The sequence below is a fragment of the Triticum urartu genome, chromosome 3 (assembly GCF_003073215.2).
Source record: "Triticum urartu cultivar G1812 chromosome 3, Tu2.1, whole genome shotgun sequence".
In the NCBI taxonomy this organism is placed as follows: domain Eukaryota; kingdom Viridiplantae; phylum Streptophyta; class Magnoliopsida; order Poales; family Poaceae; genus Triticum; species Triticum urartu.
The window spans coordinates 421,282,711-421,304,966 of record NC_053024.1 but is presented as its reverse complement, the minus strand read 5'-3'; positions in this window follow the sequence as shown (position 1 = coordinate 421,304,966).

Here is a 22,256-nt window from a genome sequence, read left to right as displayed (position 1 = left end):
TATTTCCAAAGAAGTGAGTGCGAGCACTATAGAATTTTTGATGAGTATATGTTGTTAACATATTATTGATCAGAAATGATGTAGAATTTTTGGAAAGCATACAAGGTTATTTGAAAAGTGGTTTTAATGGAAAACCTGGATTAAGCTACTTGAACATTGAGCATCAAGATCTATAAGGATAGATCAAAATCGCTTAATAGTGCTTCCAAACGAACACATACCATGACAAAATTTTGAAGGAGTTCAAAATAGATCGGCAAAGAAGGAGTTCTTGGCTGTGTTATAAGGTATGAGTATTGAGTAAAACTCAAGACCTGACCATGGAAGAATAGAGAGAAAGGACGAAGGTCGTCCCCTATGCTTTAGACGTAGGCTCTAAAGTATGCAATATTGTGTACCGCACCTGAAGCGTGCTAAGCCTTGAGTCAGTCAAGGGGTACAAGTGTGATCTAGGAATGGATCACAGGACAACGGTCAAGGTTATCCTTAGTAACTAGTGGACAAAGGAATTTTCTCGATTATGGAGGTGGTAAAAGAGTTCGTCGTAAAGGGTTACGCCGATGCAATCTTTGACACTAATCTGGATGATTCTCAGTAGTAAACCGGATTCGTATAGTAGAACAGTTATTTGGAATAGCTCCAAAAAGAGCGTGGTAGCTGCATCTACAAGATGACATAGAGATTTGTAAAGCACACACGGATCTGAAAGGTTCAGACCCGTTGACTATAACATCTCTCACAAGCATAACATGATCAAACCCAGAAATCATTGAGTGTTAATCACATGGTAATGTGAACTAGATTATTGACTCTAGTAAACTCTTTGGGTGTTAGTCACATGGGGATGTGACCTTGAGTGTTAATCACATAACGATGTGAACTGGATTATTGACTCTAGTGCAAGTGGGAGACTGTTGGAAATATAACCTAGAGGCAATAATAAATTAGTTATTATTATATTTCCTTGTTCATAATAATCGTTTATTATCCATGCGAGAATTGTATTGATAGGAAACTCAGATACAAGTGTGGATACATAGACAACACCATGTCCCTAGTAAGCCTCTAGTCGACTAGCTCGTTGATCAATAGATGGTTACGGTTTCCTGACCATGGACATTGGATGTTGTTGATGACGGGATCACATCATTAGGAGAATGATGTGATGGACAAGACCCAATCCTAAGCCTAGCACAAGATCGTGTAGTTCGTATGCTAAAGCTTTTCTAATGTCAAGTATCATTTCCTTAGACCATGAGATTGTGCAACTCCCGGATACCATAGGAATGCTTTGGGTGTACCAAACGTCACAACGTAACTGGGTGGCTATAAAGGTCCACTGCGGGTATCTCCGAAAGTGTCTGTTGGGTTGGCACGAATCGAGACTGGGATTTATCACTTCGTGTAACGGAGAGGTATCTCTGGGCCCACTCGGTAGGACATCATCATAATGTGCACAATGTGACCAAGGACTTGATCACGGGATGATGTGTTATGGAACGAGTAAAGAGACTTGCCGGTAACGAGATTGAGCGAGGTATCGGGATACCGACGATCGAATCTCGGGCAAGTATCATACTGATAGACAAAGGGAATTGTATACGGGATTGATTAAATCCTCGACATTGTGGTTCATCCGATCATATCATCGTGGAACATGTGGGAGCCAATATGGGTATCCAGATCCCGCTGTTGGTTATTGACCGGAGAGTTGTCTCGGTCATGTCTGCGTGTCTCCCGAACCCGTAGGGTCTACACACTTAAGGTTCGGTGACGCTAGGGTTGTAGAGATATTAGTATGCGGTAACCCGAAAGTTGTTCGGAGTCCCGGATGAGATCCCGAACTTTACGAGGAGTTCCGGAATGGTCCGGAGGTGAAGATTTATATAAAGGAAGTCTAGTTTCGGCCATCAGGAAGGTTTCGGGGGTAATCGGTATTGTACCGGGACCACCGGAAGGGTCCCGGGGGTCCACAGTGTGGGGCCACCTATCCCGGAGGGGCCCATGGGCTGAAGTGGGAGGGGAACCAGCCCCTGGTGGGCTGGTGCGCCCCCCATGGGCCTCCCCCCTGCGCCTAGGGTTGGAAACCCTAGGAGTGGGGGGCGCCCCACCTGACTTGGGGGGCAAGTCCCCCCCTCCTTGGCTGCCGCCCCCCTTAGAGATTGGATCTCGTAGGGCCGGCGCCCCCCTAGGGGTGCTATATATAGTGGGGGGGAGGGAGGGCAGCCGCACCCAAGTCCCTGGCGTCTCCCTATCCCTCCGTGACACCTCTCCCTCTCGTTGGTGCTTGGCGAAGCCCTGCCGAGATCCCGCTGCTTCCACCACCACGCCGTCGTGCTGCTGGATCTCCATCAACCTCTCCTCTCCCCTTGCTGGATCAAGAACGAGGAGACGTCTCTCCGTTCCGTACGTGTGTGGAACGCGGAGGTGCCGTCTGTTCGGCGCTAGGATCATCGGTGATTTGGATCACGACGAGTATGACTACATCAACCCCATTCTCTTGAACGCTTCCGCTTAGCGATCTTCAAGGGTATGAAGATACACTCCCTCTCTCTCGTTGCTAGTATCTCCTAGATTGATCTTGGTGACACATAGGAAATTTTTGAATTATTGCTACGTTCCCCAACAGATAGTAGTAAAGTATGTTCCTTGTAGTGAAGATGAGCAGGGACATTTGCAGTGTAGAGGTCTATACGGTCGGTTGTGATGGACACTTTCAACTCTTCGGGCCTCTTTGATTCGTAGGATTTTGTAAACATATGAATAGGATTTGTAGTGGCCTGCCCACTTGAATCCTATAAGATTAGCAAGGAAATGCGGGGAGACGTGTCGCCTTTGAGAGTTACACTGATATTAACAGTACCGCACCTTCAGTTGAAGAGAGCTGGTATCCGAAGCCTTTCTAGCCATATCGGCAATTCTACGACATATATTCCAACAAGTTCCAATTTGCTGATTTTACTCCTGATGCTTACGGTTTTCCTATTATATCTACACTATGATCTGTGTAGCTGCTATGTGTCGCACTAGAAGCAGTCCACTCTTGAAGCTAAACAACACACCAATCATAAGTCCAAAGCTTACTTCTTCAAATACGAATTGTGATATGATACTGATATTAGTTAACAGACACACATTTAATTGGTCAGCTAATGCTCCCACTTTATTTTCCAAATGCATGTGGCCACATGTAGAGAGACATCTTGGAATTGCATTTCTTTGGGCGTTGTGATTCATCATGAGTGGGCAACCAACATTGTATGCAATGCAGCGGAACCTCAAGAATATGCTTCCTCTTCTGTTCTTTAACATGTTCCTCTTTTGTTATTCTATATTTAGTACGTACAGTATGTTCCTTGTCCCGAAGGGGAGAAGGGACATCTGCAGTCAACAGTTGATAGAGCTGGCCTGTAATCGATAGGCTTTCAATTAGCAGCGTCCATACAACACCATATTTTCCAGTCAGTTCCACTTTCCCGATTGATATATCGTGGTTATGGTGTACCCCATTTATGTACACTACCATCTGCCTAGTTGCTGTGTGCTCTTGTTATCATGGTTTGGCAATAAACTCTCTATACAGTATATTATGAACCTATCATCTGCCAACTATCCTTACTTCTGGAACGTATTTTTGTGTCTACTTGTGCCAGATTATATTAATGCGCGCACCATATTATAGCACACATGAGCTCTCTCATCAGAATCCAGTGATAGCACACAAGGGTTTACAGGGGCGCCCCTATATTAGAATATCCTGTGCATTACAAAGATAATCTCACTACTATTTATGTTTTCATGGTTCTCAGATATTATACGTAATTATAGTGAATATCAGAATCCGCGCATCAAAAGAATATTATGGAACACTTCAACGACTTACAAAATTGGCACCAAGGCATTGAGTGCCATTCTGGATGCAATGAGACTCATGCTCTCCCACCTGTAGATTCTTGTTCAGAATATGATCCTAATGACTATTCTAACCTCGGGGAATCAAAGGCAGATGGCTTGTCTTGTTCATCCGTCAAGGTGCATGTTCTAATTGGGTAAGGTTTTATTGATTGCGCGTATCTTGCATATGTTGTCTTGCATTTCTTCTACTTTGTTGCACCGCCATGTGCTTAGTTTACTCATCATATATGTCTAGATGCCATGCCCATCCATTATCAATACATATTCCATCTATCATCATACCATGTTTTTTCCACTCAAATGATGTTCATGTGCATCAGACATCAAAAAGGAAGAGGGTGATTGCCGAACCTGAAGGAGCACCAGCAAAGTCCTTGAAAAACATGCTGGTGCCAGAGAAATCAGACAACACCCAATTATATTGGTTGTACAACCAGTGACACAAAACATAGGACTGACTCCAGCAGACTGTACCCATACTTCACTGGCCACACCACTAGCCCCACCACATAGGACCTGCACTCCAGCTAAAGGTATGCCGATTTTAGTTGCATAGCACCGGCCGTACCACAAAAAAATCCCACTCCAGCAAAAAGTATAGCAAGTCCACCGGCCGAAGACCTATCCCAACTGCAGAGACGACCAATTCTTGTAGATTGGAACCCCACTTTGGTCATTGTTGTAAGTAGGCGAGGGTCAATCTGGATAGTCATTACGATCAAAGCATGCTTGTGCTTTTCAAGGAAGCATTGCAGCAGTATCGGTGTTACCTGAGGAAATCACACTTTGATGGCAAGTCTATAAATGAATTACCGGTGAAGTCTCCTATGCTAAATTTAGAAGACATTGAATGGAAAAACCTTGTTATGCACTGGTCTCGTTCCCAGGATGAGGTACTGTCTATGATATCACCTGACAATTTGAACTTCTACTTTTTTGCATGTGCCTTACGGATCTTTTTTGCAGGAAATCAGCTTGAAGAAGAATTCCTTTTTGAAAAGAACGATAGGATATCGCAAATATGTTGCCCACTGCTTTGCTCTTGTTAGTACCTATTGTCGTGTATCACTGTACTTGCATTCATACCTGGTTCATTATGTGACAGGAGTATGCATGATAGCTTGCTTATCAATTGTTCGCTCCAAACTATCTGATCTATATGAATGGTTACATCAGTGTAGAATGTATCCAATGCGAATGAATTTTTTTAGCTCTGCATTGTTCTTGTAAGTACCTGCTGTCCTTTATCGGTGTACTTATATTGACAGGTAGTTGTTCATGTACCATCACTCTGCAGCTTATTTTCCTTTGCCCTCCATTTTCTACGCATCGGATCTATATTTACCCTTACCATAAGGTTGGATAACACCGATGGTCCTGAATAAGTTTAGCTCTGCATTGCTCTTGGTTGTACCTTTTGCCTGTATCGCTGTACTTACATTTATAGCTACTTGGTCATGTAGCATCACTCTTCATCTTATCTTAAATATTCTCCATTTTTTCTTATACTATCACATCTATATTTACTCTTAACAAAATGTAGAATAAAGGCAATGCTTATGAAGAAGATTTTGTGGTAAACTTCTTGAATTGTCCCCCCCCCCCATTAGCATGGACAAGGGCTTTATAGAGCCTGTCTTCACCAATAATGTAAGTTTGTCCTTCTCAAGCCTTCAAACTTTGTTGTGTATATTTGGTTAGGCAAGACTGCAACAATTGTTTATTTTTGTTCTTTGCATCAAATTTCATGTTTAAAGTTTATTATGTAGTTCATAAACAAAAGTTTGTCCTTCTCAATTTAAGTTTTCAGTTGTACAACAAGTTCCTTCTTCATACCATGTAAATTAAACTATAAAAAGCAAGTGATCTTCTTTTGCACTGCATGTATGCTTCTGTTCTTGATCCGTAATCCAGTGGTGTGGTGAACCTACCCACTACAACACAATGTCATATTTTGCAATGTCTTAACTCTGAACAATGTCATATCATTCTACTATTATTTAAACCATCTCTTTATTTGCCAATCTGAAATGGGATAAATTGACAGCACACTAACCATTGATACTTATGAGTTCTTGATCTGTAATCCAGTGGTGTCGTGAAGCTGCCAACTGCTTCACAATGTCATTTCCTGCCATGTCTTAACCTGAACAATACCATATTGTGTCCATGCTATTTTAAACTGTATCACTTTATTCGTCAGTAAGAAATGTGATGGATTGTCTGCACTGATACTTATATGTGCAAAACCTGTCATCTGTCTACTTGTTTATCTTCTAGAGTGAGGAGGATATAAGTGTCAAACAAGCGCAGTATCATTAGCTTGCTAAGCTGCTAGCGCTGCAGCTCTCGAGCAGGGCTAATCTTTCTTGAACTCTATTGAAGTGTTGTCGCTTTTGTATATTATTTTGTCGGCGTGTTTATTTGCATTGGTGGCGATCTTTGATGCACAGTGTATGTAATCTGTTGTCTGCTTGTGCTTTATTATCATAGTGGCGAACTTTGATGCCTAGTGGATGTAATATGCTGTAATTTCTTTATTATATAGTCTAGGTTTTTCCTTATTCATGATGTTGCAGTTATTTTACTGTATATGTATATCCTATCTTTGCAGTAAACCAGCCAAACCATAAAATTATGGTACATAATCGGGCGTCATGAAAATCACTACATAATCGGTCCGTTAACAGGCCTAAATGTAAACTGGCCCACTAGTAGATTTGGGCCTCTAATAGGCCGAGTAAACTGCTGACCCTATTTTCCACAAGAAAACTCAATGGGCTTTTAGGAGGGTGAAAAGTAGGTTGTGCCTGAAACGTGCCGAACAGCTCACGGGCCGGCAGCAAGCCGAAATAGACCTCGGCCCGTGATTGTGCCAATCACATCACAGGCCATTAATAGGCCAAAATTGTCTCGGCCCTTGTTTGGCCCAATCATATTATCCGCGGTGAGCAGGCCGGATGCAAACCAGGCCGTAGTTAGGCCCAATTATATGACAGGCTTTTAACAGGCCGAAATAAATATAGGGCCAAAATGTTAAACGGGCCTTTAACAAGCCGAAACTAATATCAGGACGAATTACTAAATGGGCCTTTAGCAAGTGGGCCCAAAAGCATAGCGTCCAGTTGACGGGCCGAATTTGATATGGGCCATAATTTAGCCCAAAGCCACTTAAAGGGCCGGATCTGATCTGGGCCGTAATTTGGCCCAGAACTTGGTAAGCTTTTAACGGGCCAGATCTCATATGGGCCTTTATTGGGCCCGGAACATGGCACGCTGTTAATGGACCAGATCAATTATGGGCCGGCATTTGGCCCAAAACATGGCAGCCTATTAACGGTCCAGCCCATTAGTGTCCTCAAAATCTTGTGGGCCTTCAGCTGGGCCGGCCCATTATGGTTGGTGAAATCTCATGGGCCTTTAGCTAGGCCGGCCCATTATGGTCGGCAAAATCTCATGGGCCTTTAGTTGGGCAGGCCCATTATGGTCGGCGAAATCTCGTGGGCCTTTAGTTGGGTCGACCCATTTAATCTTTATGGGCCACTTTTGGACCGTGCCACGTGTTGACCTATCATAGGCGCCTCCTATCCAATGAATGGATGACATCTGTCCCAACGGTGAGCCAACACGTGTTTCCTCTGGCCAATGACAATTTTACACGTGGAAAATCCTCATTGGTCCGGGCTGTTAACGGGTTATCGGATCCAAAACCGGATCCGATAGCTTAACGGCAACCCGTTATGATGGATGTCACGTGTCAGTCACCCTTGACGACAGGACTTCCATGACGCGTGATTTATCGTCATGGAAGTGGACACTTCCGTGATGATAATTTTGGTAATGTCATGGAACACTTCTATGACAGCACAGGTATGACTATCTTGATTTTGTCATAAATTTGTCATCGATGTACATGCATGACAGAAAATGTGACCTACTGCGACAAACACGTATCATCATGGAAGTGTCTTTTTTTGTAGTGTTGAGAATCAAGAGAGAGAGAGAGAGATGAAGCCGTCTAGCTACTAACTACGGACCTGAAGGTCTACAAAGAACTACTCACGCATCATTGGAGAGGCACCAATGGAAGTGGTGAACCCCTCTGTGATGGTGTCTAGATTGGATCTGGTGGTTCTGGACTCTGTGGCGGCTGGATGAATATTTCGTCGACTCCCCTAGGGTTCTGGGATTTTTGGGGTATTTATAGAGCAAAGAGGCGGTCCGGGGGGCACCCGAGGTGGGCACAACCTACTAGGGCGCGCCTGGGCCACCTGGCATGCCCTGGTGTGTTGTCCCCTCCTCGGGACTCCCCCCATGTGCAACCAGGGCCCAACATCTTCCTTCTGGTCCATAAAAAATCTCCATAAAGTTTCGTGGCATTTGGACTCTGTTTGATATTGATTTTCTGCGATGTAAAAAACATGGAAAAACATCAATTGGCACTTGGCACTATGTCAATAGGTTAGTACCAAAAAATGATATAAAATGACTACAAAATGATTATAAAACATACAAGATTGATAATAAAACAGCATGGAACAATCAAAAATTATAGATATGTTGGAGACGTATCAGTCTCCATCAACATGTATGTACGATAGCACCACCTATCGGAACCACACCAAAAATCTCAGTGTCTAAATTGTGTTTGCTCCCTCCAAATCCTCCCTTTACCTTCATATGTAAATGTTTTACATTCCACTGCTATACTCTTAGACTTGCATGTGTAGGTTGATTGCTTGACTTGTGCTAAGTTGTTAACATCTGCCTAGACTTAAAATTGGGAAAAGGATATATTTTTAATTGGTCAAGTAGTCTAATCCCCCCTCTAGACATACTTTCGATCCTACAAGTGGTATCAAAGCTTTGGTCTCCATTTTCCTTGACTTCCATAGCTTTTGGTGATCATAGCCTTGGTTTCACAACCTAGGAGAGTATGGCGTCCAGCGAGGGAAATTACCACCGTAGAGGTCCTTACTTTGATGGTACTAATTTTTCTAGTTGGAAGCATAAGATGAAAATGCATATTCTTGGACATAACCCCGTCGTTTGGGCTATTGTGTGTATTGGCTTGCAAGGTGAATTCTTTGATGGGCGAGAACCGAAACGTGAAGCCAGCACAGAAGAGTTGAAGATGCTGCAATACAACGCTCAAGCTTGTGATATCCTCTTCAACGGATTGTACCCCGAAGAATTCAACAAAATCAGCCGTCTTGAGAATGCAAAGGAAATTTGGGATACTTTGATTGATATGCACGAAGGTACTAACTCCGTCAAGGAATCCAAATTGGATGTGCTTCAAAGTCAACTTGACAAGTTCAAAATGAAGGATGGTGAAGGTGTCGCTGAAATGTACGCTAGGATTGCTCTCATCACAAATGAGATTGTCGGCCTAGGAAGTGAAGAGATGACCGATAGATTGATCATCAAGAAGATCCTAAGAGCCTTGGATGGAAAATATGATACCGTGTGCACATTGATCCAAATGATGCCCAATTACAAAGATCTCAAGCCAACGGAAGTGATTGGAAGAATTGTTGCACATGAGATCTCACTCAAGGATAAAGAAGAGCTTCACAACAAGTCTAGTGGTGCTTACAAAGCCTCATGTGATGCTCCTACATCACCAAGTGAGAAACAAGCCTTCAATGAAGAATTGAGCCTAATGGTGAAGAATTTCAACAAGTTCTACAAGAGTAGAAGCAAAGAAAGAAGTTCCAAGACAAGGTCCTACAATGACAAAAGATCTTTGAGTCGTGAGCATAATTGCTACAATTATGGAAGACCCGAATGAGGGAGTCCTGGATTAAGGGATCCTCGGATGGTCGGGCTATGTGGCATGGGCCAGACTGATGGTCCGTGAAGATACATGATAGAAGGCCTACCTCCATGTCTGTATGGGACTATCCTTTGCGTGGATGGCAAGCTTTGCGTTCGGATGTGAAGATTCATTTCTCTTTAACCAACTCTGTATAACCCTAGGTGCCTCTGGTGTCTATATAAACTGGAGGGTTTAGTCCGTAGAGGCAATCACAATCATACATGCTAGACATCTTGGGTTTAGCCATTACAATATCGAGGTAGATCAACTCTTGTAACCCCAATACTTATCAAAGTCAATCAAGCAGGAAGTAGGGTATTACCTCCATCAAGAGGGCCCGAACCTGGGTAAACATCATGTCCCCCGCCTCCTGTTACCTTCGATCCTCAGACGCAAAGTTTGGGACCCCCTACCCAAGATCGGCCGGTTTTGACACCGACATTGGTGCTTTCATTGAGAATTCCTCTGTATTGTCGATAGAAGGATCGATGGCACGCCTTTTCATCAGCAACGAGATCACCTCTAGAAGGGCCCTAGTTCCTGGGCAGATCCTCAGATCGGCAGTTTCACCGTGGGCGCCCGCCTGGCCGTCGTGCCTAAAGCGGTCCCCCGGACCGTCAAAAACCATCTCTACATCAACCCCGAAAGCGTTGATAAGATGGATCCGGCAAACATATCGTCCTTAAACGAACTATTAGATCGCATTGCCGCCCTGGGGGTCGCAATATGACCTGATTGGTCTTAAACCCGATCAGAGGGAAATCACGTCCCCACCTGTCACCCACCTAGTGACTGTCGTGGAAGAGCAAGTCGAGGATATCGGTCCTCCTATGCTAAAAACAAACTATGTTTGGATATCCGAGCCCTACGAGCCAGACAGCCATCCTCCAGAAGAGATCATCCGAACATAGAGTCAAGCATTGAGCCTAAGGACACTCCGGATCTTGGACTAGTGACCTCAGAAATTTTTCAAAGCCTGGATTCCACAGTGGGTCAGGGCTCGGATTTAAACCCGCCCGCCCACCACATTCAATAATCTCCTAGCAATTCCGGTCCTCCAGATATATACGATTTAATGTATATACGGCAGCAACCTGACGAAATAGTCCATCACTTTTGGGCTAGATTCCTGCTTGTTAAAAACAAAATTAAGGATTGTTGTGGTGACGATGCGGTATACGTTTTTTGCCGCAACTGTATGGATGAAGGGATCCTCAATGCCCTCAACCGACACCGCATAATGCACTCCACAGATTTGGCACACATAGTACTGAAGTACTGCGCAATGGAAAGCGCTTGGAAAGCCCAGACAGCTCGGTGGGAAGCACCAGCCTTTAAGCCACCCACCGGCCGGGCAAAAAGGATGCACCCTCACGAGGCACCTGATCATTGCTTCACGGACAAGAAAATTAAGCCCTTAACGGGACATAATACTGTCCTTGATGAATGGCTCCATAGGCCTTGCCAGATACATACGCTACCGAATTCAGAACCAACACATAGCCTTTGGGCATGCTGGATACTTCGGTAGGTGGCTAAAAGCGAACAGGCCATCCTCACCAACACTACCCCAGCTAGGTACTCCTCTAAGGGTAACGGTATCAATGTATTTACGGTCTTTGAGACATTTTCTTCAAATAATTGGGGTAAAAGGGCACTCCGCGACCTCACCGGAGTTAACCAAGTAGCCACAATAAACCCTTGGAACGACATGGCGATAACTTTCAACGCCACTGACGAACCACGGGCCCGATTAGTCTGGGCACCAGCCGCCTTAGTTCTAAATCCAATTGTGGATGGCTTTCGGCTTACCAAAGTGCTCATGGACGGGGGCAGCGGATTAAACCTCATCTATGAGGACACACTCAACAAAATGCAAATAGACAAAAGCCGCATCGAGCAGAGCAGCACAACCTTTCGGGGCATTATCCCTAGCCGAGAAGCACGGTGTTTGGGAAAAATAAAAGTTGATGTGGTTTTCGGCACGCCCGAGAACTACAGATATGAAGAGTTAATCTTCCAGGTGGCACCTTTCAACAGCAGATATCACACCCTGTTGGGGCGAGATGCATTCACATGCTTTCAAGCTATACCTCATTACGGGTATATGAAGCTCAAAATGCTCGGGCCGAACGGAGTTATCACCATCGCCAGTGATCCGGACATAGCACTCCGCGCCAAAAACAAAACCGCATCCCTGGCCCTCAAGACACTATCCGAGGCCCTTGCGGCCGAGGATCTCACTGCTCTGCACTCCATAGTGGATAGAGACGACGTAATCATCGACAAAAGATCAAAATCCACTTCTTTCAAACCAGCAGACGAAAGAGTCAAATTCCAAGTTCACCTGACAGATCCTAATAAAACAGCAGCCATTGGAGCACAGCTGGATCCGACGATTGAAGCTGCACTCAGAGCATTCTTGTCTGAGAATTGGGACATTTTCGCCTTGCACACTTCGGATATGCCAGGAATCCCACGTAGACTGGCCGAACACAGCCTCAACATAATAAAGGGGTTCAAGCCAGTCAAGCAAGCACTACATCGATTTTCCGAACCCAAGCGGCAAGCTATGGGGGAGGAGCTAGACAAACTACTTGAAGCTAGGTTTATTCGAGAAATAAAACACTCAGATTGGCTAGCAAATCTGTTCATGGTACCAAAGAAGGACAAATCCTGGTGCCTTTCTGTGGATTTTAAAGACCTTAATAAAGCTTGCCCTAAGGACCCCTTCCCACTGCCTCGCATTGACCAAATCATTGATGCAACTATAGGACACGATTCACTGTGTTTCCTCGATGCATACTACGGATACCATTAGATTAAGATGAAGGAATTCGATTAGGCCGCAACGACATTTATCACTCCGTACGGGCCTTTCTGGTTTAACACTATGCCTTTCGGACTCAAGAACGCCGGTGCCACCTACCAACGCATGATTCAAACATGCCTGGAAAAACAAATTGGCAAGACGGTGGAGTCATATGTAGATGATGCAGTCATCAAAACCAAACATGTCGAATCATTGGTGGACGACTTATGTCTCACGTTCGACAACCTCCGAACATATGACATACGGCTCAATCTGGAATATGTGTTTTCGGTGTTCTGGCCAGAAAGTTGCTCGGGTTCATCATTTCCAATAGGGGAATCGAAGCAAACCTAGCCAAAATTCGAGCCTTGTCATAGTTGGCAATACCAACAGACCTAAAACAGGTCCAAAAACTAGCTGGGTGCGTGGCAGCTTTGAGCCGCTTTATCTCCAGATTGGGAGAAAAGGCGTTGCTGCTATATCGCCTGCTCTGACGTACCGACCACTTTGAGTGAACGGACGCAGCAACGACCGGGTTGGAAGAAATAAAAACTCTGCTAGCAAGCAACCCAATCCTTGCCGCACCTAACATTGGTGAACCTATGCTATTGTATATATCTGCAACTCACCAGGTGGTGAGCACGGTACTTATCGTCGAACGAGAGGAAGAAGGACATAAATTACCACTCCAAAAACCCATATACTACGTATCGGCGGTTCTCACACCATGCAAATCCCGATACCCGCACTATCAAAAGATAGCATACGCGGTTTTCATGGCATCTCGGAAGCTGCGACAATACTTTCAAGAGTGCTCGATCACGGTGGCCTCCGAGGTACCACTCAATGATATTATAAACAATCGAGACGCCACCGGCCGCATTGCAAAATGGGCCATCAAGCTCCTACCATTTGAAATAACGTACAAGCCACGCCGAGCAATTAAATCTCAGGTGTTGGCCTATTTCATTGCCGAATGGACATAAGCCGAACTCCCTAACGAATACAACACATACTCCAACTGGGTGTTGTACTTCAACGGCTCCAAAATGTTAGGCAGATTAGGGGCCGGTGTCATCCTCACATCCCCTATAGGGGACACAGTCCGTTACGTATTGCAAATCATGTATACGGACTCCAATAACACAGACGAATATGAGGCCCTACTACATGGTCTCTGCATGGCTGTTTCAATGGGCATATAACGCCTCAAGGTGCGAGGGGATTCAAATCTCGCAATATCCAAGATAAATGGAGAATTCGACGCAAAAGATCCAAAGATGGAAGCTTACCGCAATGCCGTGCTCGAAATATCAGCTCGGTTCGAGGGGTTTGAGTTCCATCATGTGGCCCGAGACAGTAACCAAGCAGCGAACATCCTTGCTCGAATGGGCGCTAAACGTGACCCCATCCCGCCTAACACCTTTGTGGAGCGGCTCTTCAAGCCATCCGTGGTATGGCAGGATGAGAGTGGAACCACTACTCCGGCGCCGATCACTCCCCAGATGCCGAACATGATTCAGACATCATAGGTGGCTCGGGCACATAACCAACGCCTTCCGCCCACATAATCATGGCGGTAATCGCTCCATGGATCAAACCTTTCCTGGCCTACCTTAATAGGCGGGAGCTCCCTGAGGACCAGAATGAGGCTCGTTGCATCGTTCGACTCTCGAAAGCCTACAAGGTTCATGAAGGAGAGCTCTACAAGAAAAGTACTACCGGAGTCCTTCAAATATGTATCTCTGAAGAAGAAGGGCGGTAGCTCCTGGCCGAAATCCATGCTGGTCTTGGCGGCCATCACGCCATAGCTCGTGCCCTTGTAAGTAAGGCCTTCCGCACTGGGTTTTTCTGGCCTACGGCCCGAGAAGATGCACAAGACCTTGTTCAACATTGTGTAGGATGCCAGCTTTTCGCCAATCAAAGCCATATGTCGCCTACCACCCTACGAACAATCCCCATTACTTGGCCTTTTGCGGTCTGGGGGCTTGATATGGTCGGACCCCTTAAAGGGGGAAGCCATAAGAAAAAATACCTGCTAGTCATGGTAGATAAATTCACTAAGTGGATAGAGGCCCAACGAGTTAAAACGGCTGAAGTCGGACCAGTGATAGATTTCATATCCAGTGTGGTACATCGTTATGGTGTCCCACACAGCATTATCACCGACAACGATTCTAACTTCACAGCCGACGAGGTAAAAACTTGGTGTGCTAATCTGGGCATTAAACTCAATTACGCCTTGGTATATCACCCTCAAACAAACGGTCAAGTCGAGCGGGCCAATGGCCTGATAATGAGCGTCATTAAACCCAGACTAGTGTGATCCTTAACGGAGTCAGATAAACACTAGGTTGAGGAGCTCGACTCCGTACTCTGGGGATTGTGGACCAGACCCAATCGCATGACCGGATACACACCATTCTTCATGGTGTACGGTGCAGAGGCCGTCTTGCCCGCGATATTATTCATGACCCACCTCGAGTGAGCATGTACAAATAAAGAGAGGCCGAGCTCGATCGGCAAGATGACTTAGATGGCCTGTAGGAGGAGCGCGATGTCTCAAAAGCTCGTCCCGCATTCTACCAACAACAAGCTCGAAGATACCAAAGAAAAGAAGTGCGGGACAAGACTTATAATGTCGGTGACCTCATTCTACGCCTACCAGAGAAGAAAAAGGACAAGCTCAAGCCCAAATAGGAGGGTCCCTTCATTATATATGAAGTTCTCACTAGAGAAGCCTATCGCCTTCATAATGAATCGGATAATCGCTTAGAGCCGAACCCATGGAACACTACCAGACTCCGAAGATTCTACGCCTAAGTCCGGACACGTTGTTCGTTACCTTTTTCTCTTTTTCCTCTCTTCTTTTCGTTTATTTTACAATCTCTAGCGTGTGTTCGGGTAAGCCGCACACTTGCGGGGAATACATCTATAAAAGTACACACCCCACTATAACTGGGGGCTTCTTTCAATTAGCTCTTTATTATCTCGAGCATAAAGCTCACCATATATATGTGTATTGCTTACTCATATATGTCTTGTCTTCGCCATTATACGCACCTCTATGACTTCAGGTTTTGCCAAGCTGGGCTGCCTGGCTCCTATGCTTATGCCCTACATTCCCGATTGTTCGACTAGGGCAGAAAGGGAGCACCTTTGCGATTGTTACAACCGGGTCATCCGGACATGTACCTCAGACGGGTGAAGCCGAAAGCTAGCGTTCTTAAGGGAATAACTGGTCGGCGTTCAAACGACGAACTGCCTTCATAGCACTATAAACTAACGAAAATACAAAGACGCCTGCGATTCTTTCGCTTCACAGCCTAGTCAGGCCTACATGCATGCTGACCCAGGTAGAGGAATGCTACCTCTTTTAGCACTGCGTTGGTTTTCCCCGAAGAGGAAGGGATGATGCAGCAAAGTAGCGTAAGTACTTCCCTCAGTTTTTGAGAAACCAAGGTATCAATCCAGTAGGAGGCTACGCGCGAGTCCCTCGTACCTCCACAAAACAAATAAATCCTCGCAACCAACACAAATAGGGGTTGTCAATCCATATAGGGCCACTTATGAGAGTGAGATCTGATAGATATGATAAGATAATATTTTTGGTATTTTTATGATAAAGATGCAAAGTAAAATAAAGGCAAAGTAAATGGCAAAGTAAATAACTAAGTAGTAGGAGATTAATATGATAAAGATAGACCCGGGGCCATAGGTTTCACTAGTGGCTTCTCTCGAGAGCGTAGGTATTCTATGGTGGGTGAACAAATTACTGTTGAGCAATTGACAGAATTGAGCATATTTATGAGAATATCTAGGTATGATCATGTATATAGGCATCACGTCCGAGACAAGTAGACCGACTCCTGCCTGCATCTACCACTATTACTCCACTCATCGACCGCTATCCAGCATGCATCTAGAGTATGAAGTTAAAAACAGAGTAAAGCCTTAAGCAAGATGACATGATGTAGAGGGATACACTCATGCAATATGAAGAAAACCCCATCTTGTTATCCTCGATGGCAACAATACAATACGTGCCTTGCTGCCCTTACTGTCACCGGGAAAGGACACCGCAAGATTGAACCTAAAGCTAAGCACTTCTCCCATTGCAAGAAAGATCAATCTAGTAGGCCAAACCAAACTGATAATTCGAAGAGACTTGCAAAGATAACCAATCATACATAAAAGAATTCAGATAAGATTCATATATTATTCATAGATAGACTTGATCATAAACCCACAATTCATCGATCTCAACAAACACACTGCAAAAAGAAGTACATCGAATAGATCTCCACAAGAGAGGGGGACAACATTGTATTGAGATCCAAAAAGACAGAAGAAGCCATCAAGCTACTAACTATGGACCCGTAGGTCTGAAGTAAACAACTCACACTTCATCGGAGAGGCTATGGTGTTGATGTAGAAACCCTCCGTGATCGATGCCCCCTCCGGCGGAGCTCCGGAACAGCCCCAAGATGGGATCTCGTGGATATAGAAAGTTATGGCGGTGGAATTAGGGTTTTGGCTCCTGTTCTGATCGTTTGGGGGTACGTGGGTACATATAGGAGGAAGAAGTACGTCGGTGGAGCAACAGGGGGCCCACGAGGGTGTAGGGCACTCATGGGGGGCAGGCGCGCCCCCTACCTCGTGGCCTCCTGTTAGTTGGCTTGACGTAGGGTCCAAGTCTCCTGAGTTGTATTCGGTGAGAAAATCACGTTCCCGAAGGTTTCATTCCGTTTGGACTTCGTTTGATATTCCCTTTCTTCGAAACCCTAAAACAGGCAAAAAACAGCAATTCTAGGCTGGGCCTCCGATTAATAGGTTAGTCCCAAAAATAATATAAAAGTGGACAATAAAAGCCAATAATGTCCAAAACAATAGATAATATAGCATGGAGCAATCAAAAATTATAGATACGTTGGAGACGTATCAAGCATCCCCAAGCTTAATTCCTGCTCGTCCTCGAGTAGGTAAATGATAAAAACAGAATTTTTGATGCGGAGTGCTACTTGGCATAATTTTAATGTAATTCTTCTTAATTGTGGTATGAATATTCAGATCCGAAAGATTGAAGACAAAAGTTCATATTGACATAAAAATGATAATACTTCAAGCATACTAACTAAGCAATTATGTATTCTCAAAATAACATGGCCAAAGAAAGTTCATCCCTACAAAATCATATGGTTTAGTCATGTTTCATTTTCATCACACAAGAATGCTATCATCATGCACAACCCCAATGACAAGACAAGCAATTGTTTCATACTTTAGTAATCTCAAACCTATAAACTTTCACGCAATATATGAGCGCGAGCCATGGACATAGCACTATAGGTGGAATAGAATATAATGAGGGGGGTTATGTGGAGAAGACAAAAAAGGAGAAAGTCTCACATCAACGAGGCTAATCAATGGGCTATGGAGATGCCCACCGATTGATGTTAATGCAAGGAGTAGGGATTTCCATGCAACAGATGCACTAGAGCTATAAATGTATGAAAGCTCAACAAAAGAAACTAGTGGGTGTGCATCCAACTTGCTTGCTCACGAAGACCTAGGGCACTTGAGGAGGCCCATTGTTGGAATATACAAGCCAAGTTCAATAGTGAAAAATTCCCACTAGTATATGAAGGTGATAACATGAGAGACTCTCTATTATGAAGATCATGGTGCTACTTTGAAGCACAAGTGTGGCAAAGGATAGTAACATTGTCCCTTCTCTCTTTTTCTCTCATTTTTTTCTTTTTTTTTTCTTTGGGCCTTTTCCCTTTTTATGGCCTTTCTCTTTTTTGGGGGCCTTTTTTTATGGCCTTTCTCTTTTTTTTATTCCTCACATGGGACAATGCTCTAGAAAATGATGATCATCACACTTCTATTTATTTACAACTCAATGATTACAACTCGATACTAGAACAAAGATGACTCTATATGAATGCCTCCGGCGGTGTACCGGGATATGCAATGGACCAAGAGTGACATGTATGAAAGAATTATGAATGGTGGCTTTGCCACAAATACTATGGCAACTACATGATCATGCTAAGCAATATGACAATGATTAATGTGTCATGATGAACGGAATGATGGAAATTTGCATGGCAATATATCTCGGAATGGCTATGGAAATGCCATAATAGGTAGGTATGGTGGATGTTTTGAGGTAGACATAAGGAGGTTTATGTGTGAAAGAGTGTATCATATCACAGGGTTTGGATGCACCGGCGAAGTTTGCTCCAACTCTCAATGTGAGAAAGGGCAATGCACAGTACCAAAGAGGCTAGCATGGATGGAAGGGTGAGAGTGCGTATAATCCATGGACTCAACATTAGTCATAAAGAACTCACATACTTATTTCAAAAATCTACAAGTCATCAAAAACCTCAGTACTACGCGCATTCTCCTAGGGGGATAGATTGGTAGGAAAAGACCATCGCTCGTCCCCGACCGCCACTCATAGGGAAGACAGTCAAATAACACCTCATGTTTCAAATTTGTTGCATAAAGTTTACCATACGTGCATGCTACGGGACTTGCAAACCTCAACACAAGTATTCCTCAATTTCACAACTCCTCAACTAGCATGACTTTGATATTATTACCTCCACATCTCAAAACAATCATCAAGCATCAAACTTCTCTTAGTATTCAACACACTCATAAGAAAGTTTTATTATTAATCTTGCATACCAAGCATATTTGGATTTTAAGCAAATTACCATGCTATTAAGACTCTCAAAATAATCTAAGTGAAGCATGAGAGATCAATAGTTTCTATAAAACAAATCCACCACCATGCTCTAAAAGATATAAGTGAAGCACTAGAGCAAAATTATATAACTCAAAGGATATAAGCGAAGCACATAGAGTATTCTAGCAAATTCCAAATCATGTATGGCTCTCTCAAAAGGTGTGTACAGAAAGGATGATTGTGGTAACTAATAAGCAAAGACTCAAATCATACAAGACGCTCCAAGTAAAACACATATCATGTGGCGAATAAAAATATAGCTCCAAGTAAAGTTACCGATAGAAGTAATAGAAAGAGGGGTTGCCTTCCGGGGCATCCCCAAGCTTTGGCTTTTAGGTGTCCTTAGATTATCTTGGGGGTTACATGGGCATACCCAAGCTTAGGCTCTTGCCACTCCTTGTTCCATAATCCATCAAATCTTTACCCAAAACATGAAAACTTCACAACACAAAACTTAAAGTCGAAAATCTCGTGAGCTCCGTTAGCGAAAGAAAAGAAAAGACCACTTCAAGGTACTGTAATTAACTCATTCTTTATTTATATGGGTGTTATACCTACTGTATTCCAACTTCTCTATGGTTCATAAACTATTTTACTAACCATAGATTCATCAAAATAAGCAAACAACACACGAAAAACAGAATCTGTCAAAAACAGAACAGTCTGTAGTAATCTGTAGCTAGCGCAATATCTGGAACCCCAAAAATTCTAAAATAAATTTCTGGACGTGAGGAATTTATCAATTAATCGTCTGAAAAAGAATTAACTAAATAGCACTTTCCAAATAAAAATGACAGAAGTTCTCGTGAGCGCTAAAGTTTCTGTTTTTTACAGCAAGTTCAACGAGACTTTCCCCAAGTCTTCCCAATGGTTCTACTTGGCATAAACACTAATTAAACACAAAAAACACAACCAAAACAGAGGCTAAATAATTTATTTATTACTAAGCAGGAGAAAAATGAAAGGAATAAAAATAAAATTGGGTTGCCTCCCAACAAGCGCTATCGTTTAATGCCCCTAGCTAGGCATAATAAGCAAGAATAGATCTAGGTATTGCCATCTTTGGTAGGCAATCCATAAGTGGCTCTCATAATAGATTCATAAGGTAATTTAATTTTCTTTCTAGGAAAGTGTTCCATGCCTTTCCTTAACGGAAATTGGAATCTAATATTTCCTTCCTTCATATCAATAATTACACCAATCGTTCTAAGGAAAGGTCTACCAAGAATAATAGGACATGAAGGATTGCAATCTATGTCAAGAACTATAAAATCTACAGGCACATAATTCCTATTTGCAAAAATAAGAACATCATTAATTCTTACCATAGGTTTCTTAATAGTGGAATCCGCAAGGTGCAAGTTTAGAGAGCAATCATCAAAATAACGGAGACCTAACAAATCACACAAGGTCTTTGGAATCGTGGAAACACTAGCACTTTCTAGGGATAGAAACTTCCAATTCAAGTTTTTCTTCATAAGATTGCATCAAGGCATCAACGATATGTTTAGTAAACACTTTATTTTGACTATAAGCGTGAGGAGAATTTAGCATGGATTGCAACAAGGAAATACAATCAATCAAAGAGCAATTTTCATAGTTAAATTCCTTGAAATCCATAATAGTGGGTTTAGCAACATCTAGGGTTTTAATTTCTTCAATCTCACTTTTATCAAATTTAGCATCAAGATCAAAAGATTCAGAATTCTTGGAACGCCTTCTAGGTAAAGGTGGATCATATTCAGTCCCATCATTATCAAGATTCATATTGCAAAACAAAGATTTAATAGGGGACACATCAATAACTTTTGGATCTTCATCATTATTTTCATAGCAACTCGGTTTAGCGGCCATCTCATTAACTAAGGTAGCCTGCTTATCCGAAATTTCAGCAGTTAATTTCTCAAGATGATCAAGTTGGGATCTTAAACCATCGAATTCTTTAGACATATCATCAAGCTCTTTATTCATAAAACTCATAAAACTTTTCTGCTCTTTAAGCTCGTTTCTGAAGAAACTATTATGTTCAAATTGCAAAACCATGAAACTCCTAACATTGCTTTCGATCTCTTCTAATCTTTTAAGGTAAAGGTCACCAAATTTAGTAATATCTTGAGCCATTGCGACAAACAAGAAAACTAACACACAAGCAAACAAAAAGAAAGAGGACAAAAAAGGGTAAATGGAGAAAGAGAGGGAGGATAGAGAGAGGGCGAATAAAAACAGCAAGGGCGAATTGGGGGGAGAGGAAAACGAGAGGAAAATGGCAAATAATGTAATGAGGGAGATAAGGGTATGTGATGGGTACTTGGTATGTTGACTTTTGCGTAGACCCCCCCGGCAACGGCGCCAGAAATCCTTCTTGCTACCTCTTTTAGCACTGCGTTGGTTTTCCCCGAAGAGGAAGGGATGATGCAGAAAAGTAGCATAAGTATTTCCTCAGTTTTTGAGAACCAAGGTATCAATCCAGTAGGAGGCTACGCGCGAGTCCCTCATACCTGCACAAAACAAATAAATCCTCGCAACCAACGCAAATAGGGGTTGTCAATCCCTATAGGGCCACTTACGAGAGTGAGATCTGATAGATATGATAAGATAATATTTTTGGTATTTTTATGATAAAGATGCAAAGGAAAATAAAGGCAAAGTAAATGGAAAAGTAAATAACTAAGTAGTAGGAGATTAATATGATAAGGATAGACCCGGGGGCCATAGGTTTCACTACTGGCTTCTCTCAAGAGCATAAGTATTCTACGGTGGGTGAACAAATTACTGTTGAGCAATTGACAGAATTGAGCATAGTTATGAGAATATCTAGGTATGATCATTTATATAGGCATCACGTCCGAGACAAGTAGACCGACTCTTTCCTGCATCTACTACTATTACTCCACTCATCGACCGCTATCCAGCATGCATCTAGAGTATTAAGTTAAAAACAGAGT